We start from the raw sequence: 15,452 nt of genomic DNA, 5'->3' as shown, positions 1-15,452 counted from the left end.
TCTCCTCAGCCTTGGTCTGGATAAGGTCTTTGAAGTTGGTGGACAGGCTGGCACCGATGCATCGCTCTCAGCATCCTGACTCTCTTGCAAAGCCTCGTACTGGAAGTCCTTACAACGCTCTGTGTGTGTGTGATGCGCTATGTTCTCACTCGCACTGGGCTGCATGTACCCCCCCCCCCCCCCCCCCCCCCACCTACAGGAGAACGAGAAGGGTGAGTATCATACTGTGGACCCCAGGAAGAGTAGCAGATGATTTTGCAGCAGCTAATGGTGATCCTAATAAATACTAACCTATACAAAGGTCAGTTCTCAGTTCATGTTGTCTTGTGCTGTGTGTGTGTGTGTATGTGTAATACTAACCTAGGCTAGAGAAGACAGCGCGATTCATGATGTCCATAGCTTCATTGTCTCAGGATGGTAAGTTGGTGGTTGAAGGTATTCCTCTAGTGGTGTGGGGGCTGTGCTTTGGCAAAGTGGATGGGGTTGGCCTGGTTGGCCCTGTCCAGGGGTATCGTCGGATGGGGCCACAGTGTCTCCTGACCCCTCCAGGTCTCCAGTATTTATGCTGCAGTAGTTTGTGTCGGGGGGCTAGGGTCAGTCTGTTATATCTGGAGTATTTCTCCTGTCTTATCTGGTGTCCTGTGTGAATTTAAGTATGCTCTCTCTAATTCTCTCTCTCTCGGAGGACCTGAGCCCTAAGACCATGCCTCAGGACTACCTGGTCTGATGACTCCTTGCTGTCCCCAGTCCACCTGGCCGTGCTGCTGCTCCAGTTTCAACTGTTCTGCCTAGGGCTATGGAACCCTGACCTGTTCACAGGACATGCTACCTGTCCCAGACCTGCTGTTTTCAACTCTCTAGAGACAGCAGTAGAGATACTCTGAATGATCGGCTATGAAAAGCCAGCTGACATTTACTCCTGAGGTGCTGACCTGTTGCACCCTCTACAACCACTGTGATTATTACTTGACCCTGCTGGTCATCTATGAACATTTGAACATCTTGGCCATGTTCTGTTATAATCTCCACCCTGCACAGCCAGAAGAGGACTGGCCACCCCTCATAGCCTGGTTCTTCTCTAGGTTTCTTCCTAGGTTCTGGCCTTTCTAGGGAGTTTTTCCTAGCGACCGTGCTTCTACACTTGCATTGCTTGCTGTTTTGGGTTTTAGGCTGGGTTTTTGTACAGCACTTTGACATCAGCTGATGTAAGAATGGCATTATAAATACATTTAATTGATTGATTCATTGAACTTGTCCTTTATGAGTGGCTGAGCCAGAACAGCATCACTGAACATGGACTTCCAGCCCAGGTACCACTTAGTAATCTCCTCATAGTTAGGACTGTTACCGAGCCACGGAAACGGCACCTACACACACAAAAAAAAGTTATCTGCATTTACACTATTTTAGGTCTAAGCAACAGCAAAGGTAATCAGAAATGAGTAAGTCAATTCTTATTAAGCACAACCTATGTGCTTTCTCACTCTACCGGTTCAAAGTTTTAAAAGACCTACTCTTTCAAAGGTTTTTCTTTATTTTTACTATTTTCTACATTGTAGAATACTATTGAAGACATCAAAACAATGAAATAACACACGGAATCATGTAGTAACCAAAACAGTGTTAAACAAATCAACATTTTATATTTGAGATTCTTCAAATAGCAACCCTTTGCCTTGATGACAGCTTTGTAGATTATCGGCATTCTCTCAACCAGCTTCACCTGTAATGCTTTTCCAACAGTCTTGAAGGAGTTCCCACATATGCTGAGCACTTGTTGGCTGCTTTTCCTTCACTCTGCGGTCCGACTCATCCCAAAGCATCTCAATTTGGTTGAGGTTGGATGATCGTGGAGCCCAGGTCATCTGATGCAGCACTCCATCACTCTCCTCCTTGGTAAATTGCCCTTACACAGCCTGGAGGTGGGCCATTGTCCTGTTAAAAAAAAACAAATGAAAGTCCCACTAAGCCCAAACCAGATGGGATGGCGTATCACTGCAGAATGATGTGGTAGCCATGCTGGTTAAGTGTGCCTTGGATTCCAAATAAATCACAGACAGTGTCACCAGCAAAGCACCCCCACACCATAACACCTCCTCCTCCATGCTTTACGGTGGGAAATACACGTGGAAATCATCCGTTCACCCACACCGCGTCTCACTCCAGACCAAAGGACACATTTACACCGGTCTAATGTCCATTGCTTGAGTTTCTTGACCCAAGCAAGTCTTTTCTTATCATTGGTGTCCTTTAGTAGTGGTTTCTTTGCAGCAATTCGACCATGAAGGCCTGATTCACACTGTCTCCTCTGAACAGTTAATGTGTCTGTTACTTGAACTCTAAAGCATTTATTTGGGCTGCAATTTCTGAGGTTGGTGACTCTAATGAACTTATCCTCTGCAGCAGAGGTAACTCTCGGTCTTCCTTTCCTGTGGCGGTCCTCATGAGAGTCAGTTTCATCATAGCACTTGATGGTTTTTGCGACTGCACTTGAAGAAACATTCAAAGTTCTTGAAATGTTCCGTATTGACTGACCTTCATGTCTTAAAGTAATGATGGACTGTCGTTTCGCTTTGCTTATTTGAGCTGTTCTTGCCATAATATGGACTTGGTCTTTTACCAAATAGGGCTATCTTCTGTATACCCCTACCATCTTATCACAACACAACTGAATGGCTCAAACGCATTAAGAAGGAAAGAAATTACACAAATTAAGGATGAGGCGGCAGAGCCGTCACTTGGGTGCCAGCGCTGCAGTGCATTGGCCAGTTTACTGCGGATGGGCGGGTACAGAGGCATGGATGGGCATGGTGTCCGTCAGGGGGTTCCAGCTATCCACCTATCACAGAGGTGTGGGGTTAGTGGAGATCGAAAGGGTGTGTTCATGATGTTTAGGGTTCTGGGTAGAAAAGAGCAGACACTCTGAGCTACCCTACCAAGACCAAGCTACTACTACTTTAAGGTTCTGAAAGGTTTATCCATTTTTTTTCAACAGACAGCTTGGCACCATGACATGAGTCTTCATATTTGTATCACTGGTATAGTGCTGATGTTTGTCTGTGGGATTGTACCTCTCTCTGGAGCCTGGGGAAGATGAGTTGTTCCAGGATGTGGTTTAGTATCCAGAGGGACAGCAGAGGGGCCCATACCTCCACACAGTCCACCATGGGTCCTACCATACGAGGCTGCCACCCCGACACAAACACACTCGCAGCACTGGGATCCACACCTCCCACAGCAGCCTGTAAACACACACACACACTGATATGTTTGCCACTTGCCTACTGGGGACACACAAACACCTCTGAGGTGTGACATGGTATTGACTTACCTGTGGTAGGGGTCCATGTGTGCTTCAGGGGCGTTGGCGTGGTGTAGCTGACCTGACTCCTGGATGGCTCGCCACTGACCCACCTCCTCCAGACCATATGAACTATCCTACAGACAAACAGCAGGAGTCAGTGGAGGAAACTAGGAGTACATGTGAGTGTTTCTAGCACTTGGTGGTGCCTCCACAACTGAAGGTGGAGCAAACAAGGGAGTGTGTGTGTACTTTGAGAGGGTCCCATGTGTATAGTTTCTCTCTGATAAGTGGATGTACTACAACCGCAGCCTGATATCCCAAACCTAGAGTCTTATACTCCTCTCAGAACTCACTCTGTAGGGTCGCAAAGATACCAGCACACTCCTAGAGAGAAAGAGAGAGAGAAAAGGGTATACCACAAGGTTCAATACTGGGACCACTGTTATTCTCCATCTTCAACAATGACCTGCCCTGAGAGAGCACAAATACTTGTGTGTGTGTATACCGGCAAGCTGGGTCCCACCCCGGGTGCAGTCTCTCCACTCTGAAAGCGATCCACCAGCTGCAGTACTCAAATCAAATCAAAGTTTATTTGTCACGTGCGCCGAACACAACAGGTGTAGACCTTACAGTGAAATGCTTACTCACAGGCTCTAACCAATAGTGCAAAAAAGGTATTTGGTGAACAATAGGTAGGTAAAGAAATAAAACAACAGTAAAAAGACAGACTATATACATTAGCGAGGCTATAAAAGTACATACAGACACCGTTTAGTCAGGCTGATTGAGGGAGTATGTACATGTAGATATGGTTAAAGTGACTATGCATATATGATGAACAGAGAGTAGCAGTAGCTTAAAAGAGGGGTTGGTGGGTGGGACACAATGCAGATAGCCCGGTTAGCGGGAGCACTGGTTGGTCGGCCGAATTGAGGTAGTATGTACAGTTAAAGTGACATGTATAGTTAAAGTGACAATGCATATATGATAAACAGAGAGTAGCAGCAGCGTAAAAAGAGGGGTTGGGGGGGCACACAATGCAAGTAGTCCGGGTAGCCATTTGATTACCTGTTCAGGAGTCTTATGGCTTAGGGGTAAAAACTGTTGAGAAGCCTTTTTGTCCTAGACTTGGCACTCCGGTACCGCTTGCCATGCGGTAGTAGAGAGAACAGTCTATGACTGGGGTGGCTGGGGTCTTTGACAATTTTTAGGGCCTTCCTCTGACACGTACTGCTTACAGCCTCTGGATGGCGTCTCGTTTCGACCCCAGCCTCATCTGCAGACAGGAGCTCTCGTGGCTCAGAGTCACCACCACGCTGCAGACGCCGTGAAGACTACAGACAATTGGACAGACGGGAATATATAGTTAGTTTATACGAGTTTCTGAGCTCTCGGGAAATAGGGTTATAGCAATGGGTGAGATGTGTGGTACTGGGTTAAAAGTTTTTGTTTCTTAATCTAACCACATTGTCCGATTTCAAAAAGGCTTTACAGCGAAAGCAAAACATTAGATTATGTCAGGAGAGTACATAGACACAAATAATCACACCGCCATTTTCCAAGCAAGCATATATGTCACATAAACCCAAACCACAGCTAAATGCAGCACTAACCTTTGATGATCTTCATCAGATGACACGCCTAGGACATTATGTTATACAATACATGCATGTTTTGTTCAATCTAGTTCATATTTATATCAAAAACCAGCTTTTTACATTAGCATGTTATATTATGTTCAGAACTAGCATACCCACCAAAAACTTCCGGTGAATTTACTAAATTACTCATGATAAACGTTGACAAAATACATAACAATTATTTTAAGAATTATAGATACAGAACACCTTTATGCAATCGCGGTGTCAGATTTTAAAATAGCTTTTCGGTGAAAGCACATTTTGCAATATTCTGAGTACATAGCTCGGCCATCACGGCTAGCTATTTTGACACCCACCAAGTTTGGGGCTCACTAAACTCAGAATTACTATTAGAAAAATTGGATTACCTTTGCTGTTCTTCGTCAGAATGCACTACCAGGACTTCTACTTCAACAACAAATGTTGTTTTGGTTCCAAATAATCCATAGTTATATTCAAATAGCTCTGTTTTGTTCGTGCGTTCAGGTCACTATCCGAAGGGTGACGCGCGAGCGCATTTCGTGACAAAAAATTTCAAAATATTCCATTACCGTACTTAGAAGCATGTCAAACGCTGTTTAAAATCAATTTTTATGCTATTTTTCTCGTAAAATAGCGATAATTATCCAACCGGCAACGTTGTATTCATTCAAAGGCTGAAAGAAAAAAATGAGTAGTCTCGTGAACACGCATCTCAGTCTCACTGTCCCCAGGCTGACCACTTACAAATTCTGCTGCTGTTCTTTGCCCAGAGACAGCAGACAACACATTCCACTTTCTGGCGGCTTTAGAGAGCCAATGGAAGCCTTAGAAAATGTCACGTTACAGCACAGATGCTGTATTTTCGATAGAGATGCAACAGAAGGACAACAAATTCTCAGACAGGGCACTTCCTGTATGGAATCTTCTCAGGCTTTGGCCTGCTATATGAGTTCTGTTATACTCACAGACACCTTTCAAACAGTTTTAGAAACTTTAGAGTGTTTTATATCCAAATCTACTAATTAGATGCATATTCTAGTTTCTGGGCAGGAGTAGTAACCAGATTAAATCGGGTATGTCTTTTATCCGGCCGTGAAAATACTGCCCCCTATCCCAAAGAAGTTAAAGGGTCAGGGGTTAGAGGTCACCTGTAGTTTGTCTTGTTCCGTCAGGTCGGTCAGTAGTTGCAGGTTGTGTTCCAGCTCTGGCAGGGCAAATCCAGACGTCTTCTGCTCACGTGCGGCTACGCTCATTGGAGCCTCCTCTGGTACACTGAGTTTGTTAGTCATCTGACTGTAGCTGTAATACACCTTCTGTTCCCTGCCTGTCATATCTATCACCTAGAGAGAGGGGGAGATAAAAACAGCAATTCACATGTTGAAATCTGTTTCTGGATACTTAAATGAGCAACTATGCATGTGTGTTTGTGCGCGTGTTCCCCCTCACCTTGACCTGAGCCAGTTCTCCAGCTGGTGTCGGTGTGGTCCGTTCAGCTCTTCTACAGTCCTGTAGGAATACTTTGTTTTTTTCTTCCCTCCCCCACCCACAGGATCCCTACGCCACTGAGCTAGCTCCTTCTGGAACTCCTAGAATAAAAAGGGGGGGTGAAAGTATGGTAAGGCATACATCATTAACCCAGATACATGTTACGTTACAGCCTTATTCTAAAATTGACTAAATAAAAACATCCTCAGCAATCTACACACAATATCCCTTGATGACAAAGCGAAAACAGGTTTAGAAATTTTTGCAAATGTATTAAAAATGAAAAACAGAAACACCTTATTTACATAAGTACTCAGACCCTTTGCTACGAGACTCGAAATTAAGCTCAGGTGCATCCTGTTTCCCCTGATCATCCTTGAGATGTTTCTACAACTTGATTGGAGTCCACCTGTGGTAAATTCTATTTATTGGACATGATTTGGAAAGGCACACACCGGTCTATATAATGTCCCACAGTTGACAGTGCATGTCAGAGCAAAAACTAAGCCATGAGGTCGAAGGAATTGTCCGTAGAGCTCAGACAGGATTGTGTCGAGGCAAAGATTTGGGGAAGGGTACCAAAACATTTCTGTAGCATTGAAGGTCCCCACGAACACAGTGGCCTCCATCAATCTTAAATGGAAGAAGTTTGGAACCACCAAGACTCTTCCTAGAGCTGGCCACCTGACCAAACTAAGCAATCAGGGGAGTAGTGCCTTGGTCAGGGAGGTGACCAAGAACCTGATGGTCACTTTGCCAGAGCTCCTCTGTGGAGATGAGAGAACCTTCCAGAAGGACAACCATCTCTGCAGAACTCCACCAATGAGGCCTTTATGGTAGAGTGGCCAGACGGAAGCCACTCCTCAGTAAAAGGCACATGACAGCCCGCTTGGAGTTTGCAAAAAGGCACCAAAAGACTCTCAGACAATGAGAAACAAGATTCTCTGGTCTGATGAAACCAAGATTGAACACTTTGGCCTGAATGCCATGCGTCACATCTGGAGGAAACCTGGTACCATCCCTAAGGTGAAGCATGCCGTGTGGATGTTTTTCAGCGGCAGGGACTGGGAGACTTAGTCAGGATCTAGGCAAAGATGAACAGAGCTCCCGAGTGGCACATCGGTCTAAGGCACTGCATCTCAGTGCAAGAGGCGTCACTACAGTCCCTGTTTCGAATCCAGGCTGTATCACATCCAGCTGTGATTGGGAGTCCCATAGGGCGGCGCACAATTGGCCCAGGTTTGGTCGGGGTAGGCTGTCATTGTAAATAAGTATTTGTTCTGAACTGACTTGCCTAGTTAAATAAAGGTAAAACATTTTTTTAAGCACAGCGAGATCCTTGATGAAAACTTGCTCCAGAGCACTCAGGACGTCAGATCTTCCATCAGGACAACAACCCTAAGCACACAGCCAAGAAAACGCAGGAGTGGCTTCGGGACAAGTCTCTGAATGTCCTTGAGTGGCCCAGCCAGAGTCCAGACTCAAACCCGATGGAACATCTCTGGAGAGACCTGAAAATAGCTGTGCAGCGACACTCCCCATCCAACCTGAGAGCTTGAGAGGATCTATAGAAAATAATGGGAGAAACTCCCCAAATGCAGGTGTGCCAAACTTGTAGCGTCATACCCAAGAAGACTCAAGGCTGTAATCACTGCCAAAGGTGCTTCAACAAAGTACTGAGCAAGGGGTCTGAATACTTATGTACAATGTGATATTTCCAGTTTGCTTATTTGAGCTGTTCTTGCCATAATATGGACTTGGTCTTTTACCAAATAGGGCCATCTTCTGTATACCTCCCTACCTTGTCACAACACAACTGATTGGGTCAAACGCATGCAGAAAGAAATTCCACAGAGACAACCATCTCTGCAGCACTCCACCAATCAGACCTTAATAGTAGAACGGCCAGACGGAAGAAGACTCAAGGCTGTAATCGCTGCCAAAGGTGCTTCAACAAAGTACTGAGTAAAGGGTCTGAATACCTATGTACAATGTGATTTATTTATATTTTTTTCAAAAAAAATGTTTTTGCTTATTCATTGTGTGTGTAGATTGAGGGGGGAAAAACTATTTATACGTTTAGAATCAGGCTGTAACGTAACAAAATGTGAAAAAAGTCAAGGGGTCTGAATACTTTCCAAAGGCACTGTATATGTAAAAAAAGTGAAATTGTGAGAGTATTAAGTAAATGCATTTTTGATTTCACTGTACTTCCTTTGTGAATTCATGCAACATATTTTGACATGCTATATAATTTGACCACATCAGGTGCATTTGTTACAATAATAATCCATATAAAGTACAGTCATTTCTTAAATGAGAGGTACTGTAAAAGTGAAACCATTGTTGAAATACTATAAAAGACTGAGATAATTGGAAATCAAATGAGAGATGGCTGATCTTGTGGTTTGAAGATTTGGCACATGCTGCATTTCGCAGAGAGCACATTTTTAGAGACATGTGGGCCTTTTTATACAGAAAGTACTGAATAGCTCATCAGATATAGCTTCCAAAAACCAATCTTATAGGATTTTTGGGAGGATTTAAGACCTACTTTAAAAAGGCAAACACATGCCATTCCGATGTACATCCAAATCCAACCCCTCTGTTGTTTTGGCAGTGGATACTTTTCAGCTTGCCTATCGGCATCTCACAGCCCCCTCATACCCCATCGCACAACAGGTTGAGGTCAAGAGGGGTTTCTTTGCCATGATGCCATCAATAGGTTCCCAAATACGAATGGAGCAATAGACGGCACCCAAAACGATTTAAACTATGTGAACAGAAAAGGCTTCCACTCTTTATGTGCAGGTGATAGGTTATGTGATGCGCTAAAGACCCTGCTGAAAGTGGTGGCCAGGTGGAACACACGACTCGTTCATTCTGCTGAACAGTAATGTTAGCCTATACGCCTACAGGAGGGAGCTGTTGAGGATGGATGGCTTATTGGTCAGTGTTGTTTACTCATTTGAAGTATACTGCTCAAAAAAATAAAGGGAACACTTAAACAACACAATGTAACTCCAAGTCAATCACACTTCTGTGAAATCAAACTGTCCACTTAGAAAGCAACACTGATTGACAATAAATTTCACATGCTGTTGTGCAAATGGAATAGACAACAGATGGAAATTATAGGCAATTAGCAAGACACCCCCAATAAAGGAGTGGTTCTGCAGGTGGGGACCACAGACCACTTCTGAGTTCCTATGCTTCCTGGCTGATGTTTTGGTCACTTTTGAATGCTGGCGGTGCTTTCACTCTAGTGGTAACATGAGACGGAGTCTACAACCCACACAAGTGGCTCAGGTAGTGCAGCTCATCCAGGATGGCACATCAATGCGAGCTGTGGCAAGAAGGTTTGCTGTGTCTGTCAGCGTAGTGTCCAGAGCATGGAGGCGCTACCAGGAGACAGGCCAGTACATCAGATGTGGAGGAGGCCGTAGGAGGGCAACAACCCAGCAGCAGGACCGCTACCTCCGTCTTTGTGCAAGGAGGAGCAGGAGAAGCACTGCCAGAGCCCTGCAAAATGACCTCCAGCAGGCCACAAATGTGCATGTGTCTGCTCAAACGGTCAGAAACAGACTTCATGAGGGTGGTATGAGGGCCCGACGTCCACAGGTGGGGGTTGTGCTTACAGCCCAACACCGCGCAGGACGTTTGGCATTTGCCAGAGAACACCAAGATTGGCAAATTCGCCACTGGCACCCTGTGCTCTTCACAGATGAAAGCAGGTTCACACTGAGCACGTGACAGACGTGACAGAGTCTGGAGACGCCGTGGAGAACGTTCTGCTGCCTGCAACATCCTCCAGCATGACCGGTTTGGCGGTGGGTCAGTCATGGTGTGGGGTGGCATTTCTTTGGGGGGCCGCACAGCCCTCCATGTGCTCGCCAGAGGTAGCCTGACTGCCATTAGGTACCGAGATGAGATCCTCAGACCCCTTGTGAGACCATATTCTGGTGCGGTTGGCCCTGGGTTCCTCCTAATGCAAGACAATGTGGCTGGAGTGTGTCAGCAGTTCCTGCAAGAGGAAGGCATTGATGCTATGGACTGGCCCGCCCGTTCCCCAGACCTGAATCCAATTGAGCACATCTGGGACATCATGTCTCGCTCCATCCACCAACGCCACGTTGCACCACAGACTGTCCAGGAGTTGGCGGATGCTTTAGTCCAGGTCTGGGAGGAGATCCCTGAGGAGACCATCCGCCACCTCATCAGGAGCATGCCCAGGCGTTGTAGGGAGGTCATACAGGCACGTGGAGGCCACACACACTACTGAGCCTCATTTTGACTTGTTTTAAGGACATTACATCAAAGTTGGATCAGCCTGTAGTGTGGTTTTCCACTTTAATTTTGAGTGTGACTCTAAATCCAGACCTCCATGGGTTGATAAATTGGATTTTCATTCATTATTTTTGTGTGATTTTGTTGTCAGCACATTCAACTATGTAAAGAAAAAAGTATTTAATAATATTATTTCTTTCATTCAGATCTAGGATGTGTTGTTTAAGTGTTCCCTTTATTTTTTTGAGCAGTGTATATTTACCATTGCTAAAGCAACTTAATTGTCCTAATGGTCCTCTCTTTGTAGCTATGTTTTTATTTTTCATGGTCAAGCTCAACTGAGCGAGCCAAATAAAACCTTTTGGTTGTACTCAATCTCTGACACTAGCACCTTTATTTCACTCTCAAAAAAATAAACAATGTATTAGCTTTTTTTGGTTGCGCCGTTGTATTTCATGGTACGGTGTTGTATATTTCCCACAAGCTTTAAAGGGATGATTGACCATATATGGTTAATTGGGGACTTTCGAAATGCAAAAAGCCAAAGTTGTGTGTGAGCACTTAGTCTGAGAACAATTGGTATTTATCAATGGTTATCTCTTACCAGTGTGCATATGACCAGTGTTTGATAAATCACACTTTTTCAATGCGTATGACCATTCTAAATTCCATTCATAAGTAGTATTTTAGAATAGTTTCTACATGTTGGACAGTAGGCCTATCTAGTCACGGCAGTTGACACAAAATGATAAACTGTTGCTCACGTCCCTCTTTCTCCCCCTGTAGGGCTGAACTAAAAAGGATTGGATAAGTGTAAACACTATGATAAGAGTTCCTATCTTTCTCAGAGCAACTGACGGCTGTGGTAAAGACAGACTCCCCAGCAGCAGGCTGTGACCCAGGGCCTGAGGAAGGGGAACTGGCCCCTGAAGCCCCAACGGCCCGCCAGAGTCTGTGTGTTATGGTCTAGGCTCCTTCTTTTCCTGTGTAACAGCTCATTACCAGCTTGTCATGCTTTTACTGCTGTTGGAATCACTACAGGTACACACACTCTCTCTCAAAAGACACAGCTTCACAGTTTATCCTGGCCCACTCTAGATCCCCACGGAGCAGTGTGGTGTGTAATGACACTGTATTCCATACTATATGTCATATAAACTGTATTCCTGTCTAGATCCCTATGGAGCTGTGCAGTGTGTACGACCCTTTGTTCTCCTAAGGGGAGTTGGCGGTACTGAGACAGCTTGACTTCACCGTGCTGACTGAAAATGAGGTAGGTTTGTTGTGTGTGGGGAAGTAATACAGAAGACAATGTGGGTCTCTGCAGATGGACTAATGAAGTACTGTTGTATTCAGCTGAGCTGTGTCGAGGCCAACTCTTTTCTACCTGATGCATTGTGGGAAGGCTCTGTAAAACAGCCTGCTGTAGAGAAACGCTGCCTTTACTGACTATCATAGGAAACAGCTTTGCTAGTATACAGGACAGGTCTGTGTGCGCACACATACATGTGAAACCTTGCCTTTAAACAATTGTCTTTTTCTTCAGGATGTTTCATAGAGAACTCAAGATATATACAGTAGAAATCAAGTGAGCTTCATATGATCCACTGTCTCTGGAGGTGTTTGAACCTCCCTCAGTCAGGCTGTGTGTGTGTGTGTATAAGGAGTGGCAATTCCCATGCCCAGCCAGACGTCTTCAATTACACTGGCCTCATCGCTTTCAATCCCAGCAGCCTAAAAAGACTCCCACAATCAACCTTGGCTGAGGTGCCAGAGCCCCAATATCAACACTGCCCCGATCATACAGAGGGAACCACAGCGCTGAGAGGGGAGGGGTGGAGGATGAAGTAATTACTGAGTGGATGATGGAGAGACAATGATGATGTAGTCTATGGTTTCCAGTTCATTAAAATAAAAGGATTGTGGGATACTGGACATCCTGTTAGCTAAGTTGGATTTCTATAGTCCGACTCTCAGGCTGCTGTGTGTAAGTGCTGTATAACTTGTGTTTATTCATCTGTGGAATATAAATAAATACACACACACACACACACACACACACACACACACACACACACACACACACACACACACACACACACACACACACACACACACACACACACACTCCATTCGGAAAGTATTCAGACCTCTTCCCTTTTCCACATTTTGTTACTTTGCTTCCGGTTTCCCCTGATCAACCCTGAGATGTTTCTACAACTTGATTGGAGTCCGCCTGTGGTAAATTCAATTAACTGGACATGATTTGGAGAAGCACCCGCCTGTCTATGTAAGGTCCCACAGTTGACAGTGCATGTCAGTGCAAAAAACAATTCATGAGGTTGAAGGAATTGTCTGTAGAGCTCCGAGACAGGATTGTGTCGAGGCAGAGATCTGGGGAAGGGTACCAAGAAATGTCCGCAGCATTGAAGATCACCAAGAACACAGCCTCCATCATTCTTAAATGGAAGAAGTTTGAAACCACCAAGACTCTTCCTAGAGCTGGCCGCCCGGCCAAACTAAGCAATCGGGAGAGAAGGGCCTTGGTCAGGGAGGTGACCAAGAACCCGATGGTCACTCTGACAGAGCTCTAGAGTTCCTCTGTGGAGATGGGAGAACCTTCCAGAAGGACAACCATTTCTGCAGCACTCCACCAATCTCTGCAGCACTCCACCAATCAGGCCTTTATGGTAGAATGGCCAGATGGAAGCCACTCCCCAGTAAAAGGAACATGACAGCCCACTTGGAATTTGCCATAAGGCACGAAAGGACTCTCAGACCATGAGAAACAAGATTTTCTGGTCTGATAAAACCAAGATTGAACTCTTTGGCCTGAATGACAAGTGTCACATCTGGAGGAAACCTGGTACCATCCCTAAGGTGAAGACGGATGGCAGCATCATGTTGTTGGGATGTTTTTCAGCAGCAGGGACTGGGAGACTAGTCAGGATCGAGGGAAAGATGAATGGAGCAAAATACTTGATGAACAGCCAAAAAGACTTGAGGCTGTAATCGCTGCCTAAGGTGCTTCAACAAAGTATGGAGTAAAGGGTCTGAATACCTATGTAAATGTGATTTTGCAAACATTTAAAAAAACAATTGTTTTGCTTTGTCATTATGGGGTATTGTGTGTGGATTGATGTGGATTGTTTTTTTTAAAATACATTTTGGAATAAGGCTGTAATGCAACAAAAAGTGGAAAAAGTAAAGGGGTCTGAATACTTTCTGAATGCACAGTATGTATGAAATGTTAAAAAAAAAATACATTTTCATATTTTGGTTCAGTTGTAAGAATTATAAACTATAAAAATAAAGAGAGTCGCACACTCCATATATAAATTACTGGGAGTTTATGAAGTGCGCAACTCTTTTTATAGTTTATTTGCCATTAGTCAGCACCTCGACATAAAATAATTTTTCTGGGTGTGCTCCAGCTCATGTTTTTTATTCAGTTTAAGAATTAACATTCAGTTATATGCCATCTGTTACTAAATCAAACAACGCAGTAAGATTAAAAAAACACAGGTTTATTTAGAGTCAATGGAATTACATGTTTAATGTTGAATAAACCCTGATGGCACAGTGATGCCAAAACATTGGTGATAAAGACCAACTAAGTTTAGCCCTCTCCCAATATCAGTAAAGAACCCAGATAAAAGAGAATGGTACAGTGGTACACTTCTATATTCTTTCTCCTTGTTTTTCCCTTTCATCCTCTACAGCCATCTGCTCTCAGGATTCTGATCCAGCTGAATCAACAGCCCCTTTAATATGCTACTGCCTTGTCTGTCCTATGGCTTTTCTTTGGTTATTTGTTCTGTTAATCCCTTAAATTTTTTTTTGAAGTAAAATAAAAAAGGTCCTTCCCTCTCAGTCCTCCCTCTCTGACAGATGTTCCGTTAGCTAGCATCTCACCCTCTGCTGTGGTCAGGGTTAGTTTTGCTTGGTCGATGGTTATCAAGGATTGGTCATCACTGGTGATCCGTTCACTTCTGACCCTGGCTTATCATTGACCATCTCACTGTCTGATTTGTTTCCGTCAGATTCCAAACCTCCATTTTGTGTCAGACTCTCCTCTATACTGGTTCAGTTTCCTCAGTAACCATCAATTCTGCCTCTCCATCCTCTGTCCCTGTGTGCTGCTCAGCCTCTGGGGCAGCTCGGTCTTCATCTCCCTCACTGGATTCTCCAAAAGCGCCACTCTCTACTGCTGACCCCTCTACTACTGAGCCCTCCTCTACGTTCTCCTCAGTGGGCTCCTGTTGATGGCAGTCCACTGTCTGTTTGTTGGCTGGGTTCTCATCGTGACCTGCCTCTACTGAGAGCACCTCGCTGTTGGTCTCCTGGACTGCCACAGCCTCCTCTCCTTTAGATGTCCCCTCTGCTTCTTCTTCGTTCACTGTTTCTGTGCGTGTGTTTTCTGGTTTGGCGTTAGCTGCCTCTCTCTGTTCCATCAGCTTCTGTTTGAACTCCAGAAGCCTCTCACTAAGAGACCAGAACGCGCCTATGTTTAGATTCATGTCTACTATTACACGTGCGCACACACACTGTGGGATGGTAGGGGTGTGGTGCTTCTCTTCCGTGTTAACTGTGGCTTGGTGTCCTGATGCCTGTGACCAGGGCCAGCTGCTCCAGAGTGGTCTCAGGTGAGGGAGAAACAGACTGACCCTGTGGAAAGAGGAGACAGACAGAAGGGGTCTTATTGGTCACCTCTTCCAGACCTTATTTCATACACAAAAAGAGAATAGAATAGT

The 15,452-nt window shown here is 44.8% G+C and overlaps 1 pseudogene across 1 annotated transcript; it reads right to left on the bottom strand.

The window, feature by feature from the left end:
• Positions 1-2,045: 2,045 nt before the first annotated feature.
• Positions 2,046-15,218, bottom strand: LOC106580384 (tuftelin-interacting protein 11-like; annotated as a pseudogene). Its single transcript, XR_014381787.1, has 9 exons — positions 14,781-15,218; positions 6,373-6,512; positions 6,075-6,266; positions 4,530-4,638; positions 3,810-3,866; positions 3,554-3,688; positions 3,332-3,438; positions 3,072-3,242; positions 2,046-2,839 (listed from the first exon to the last, which is right to left on the bottom strand). The product of XR_014381787.1 is annotated as a tuftelin-interacting protein 11-like (transcript).
• Between the last annotated feature and the right edge of the window lie 234 nt (positions 15,219-15,452).

This window comes from Salmo salar, chromosome 20 (assembly GCF_965601325.2).
Source record: "Salmo salar chromosome 20, fSalSal1, whole genome shotgun sequence".
NCBI classification, from domain to species: Eukaryota; Metazoa; Chordata; class Actinopteri; order Salmoniformes; family Salmonidae; genus Salmo; species Salmo salar.
The sequence above is the reverse complement of the archived record's forward strand: the minus strand, read 5'-3'. Positions and strand labels throughout refer to the sequence as shown.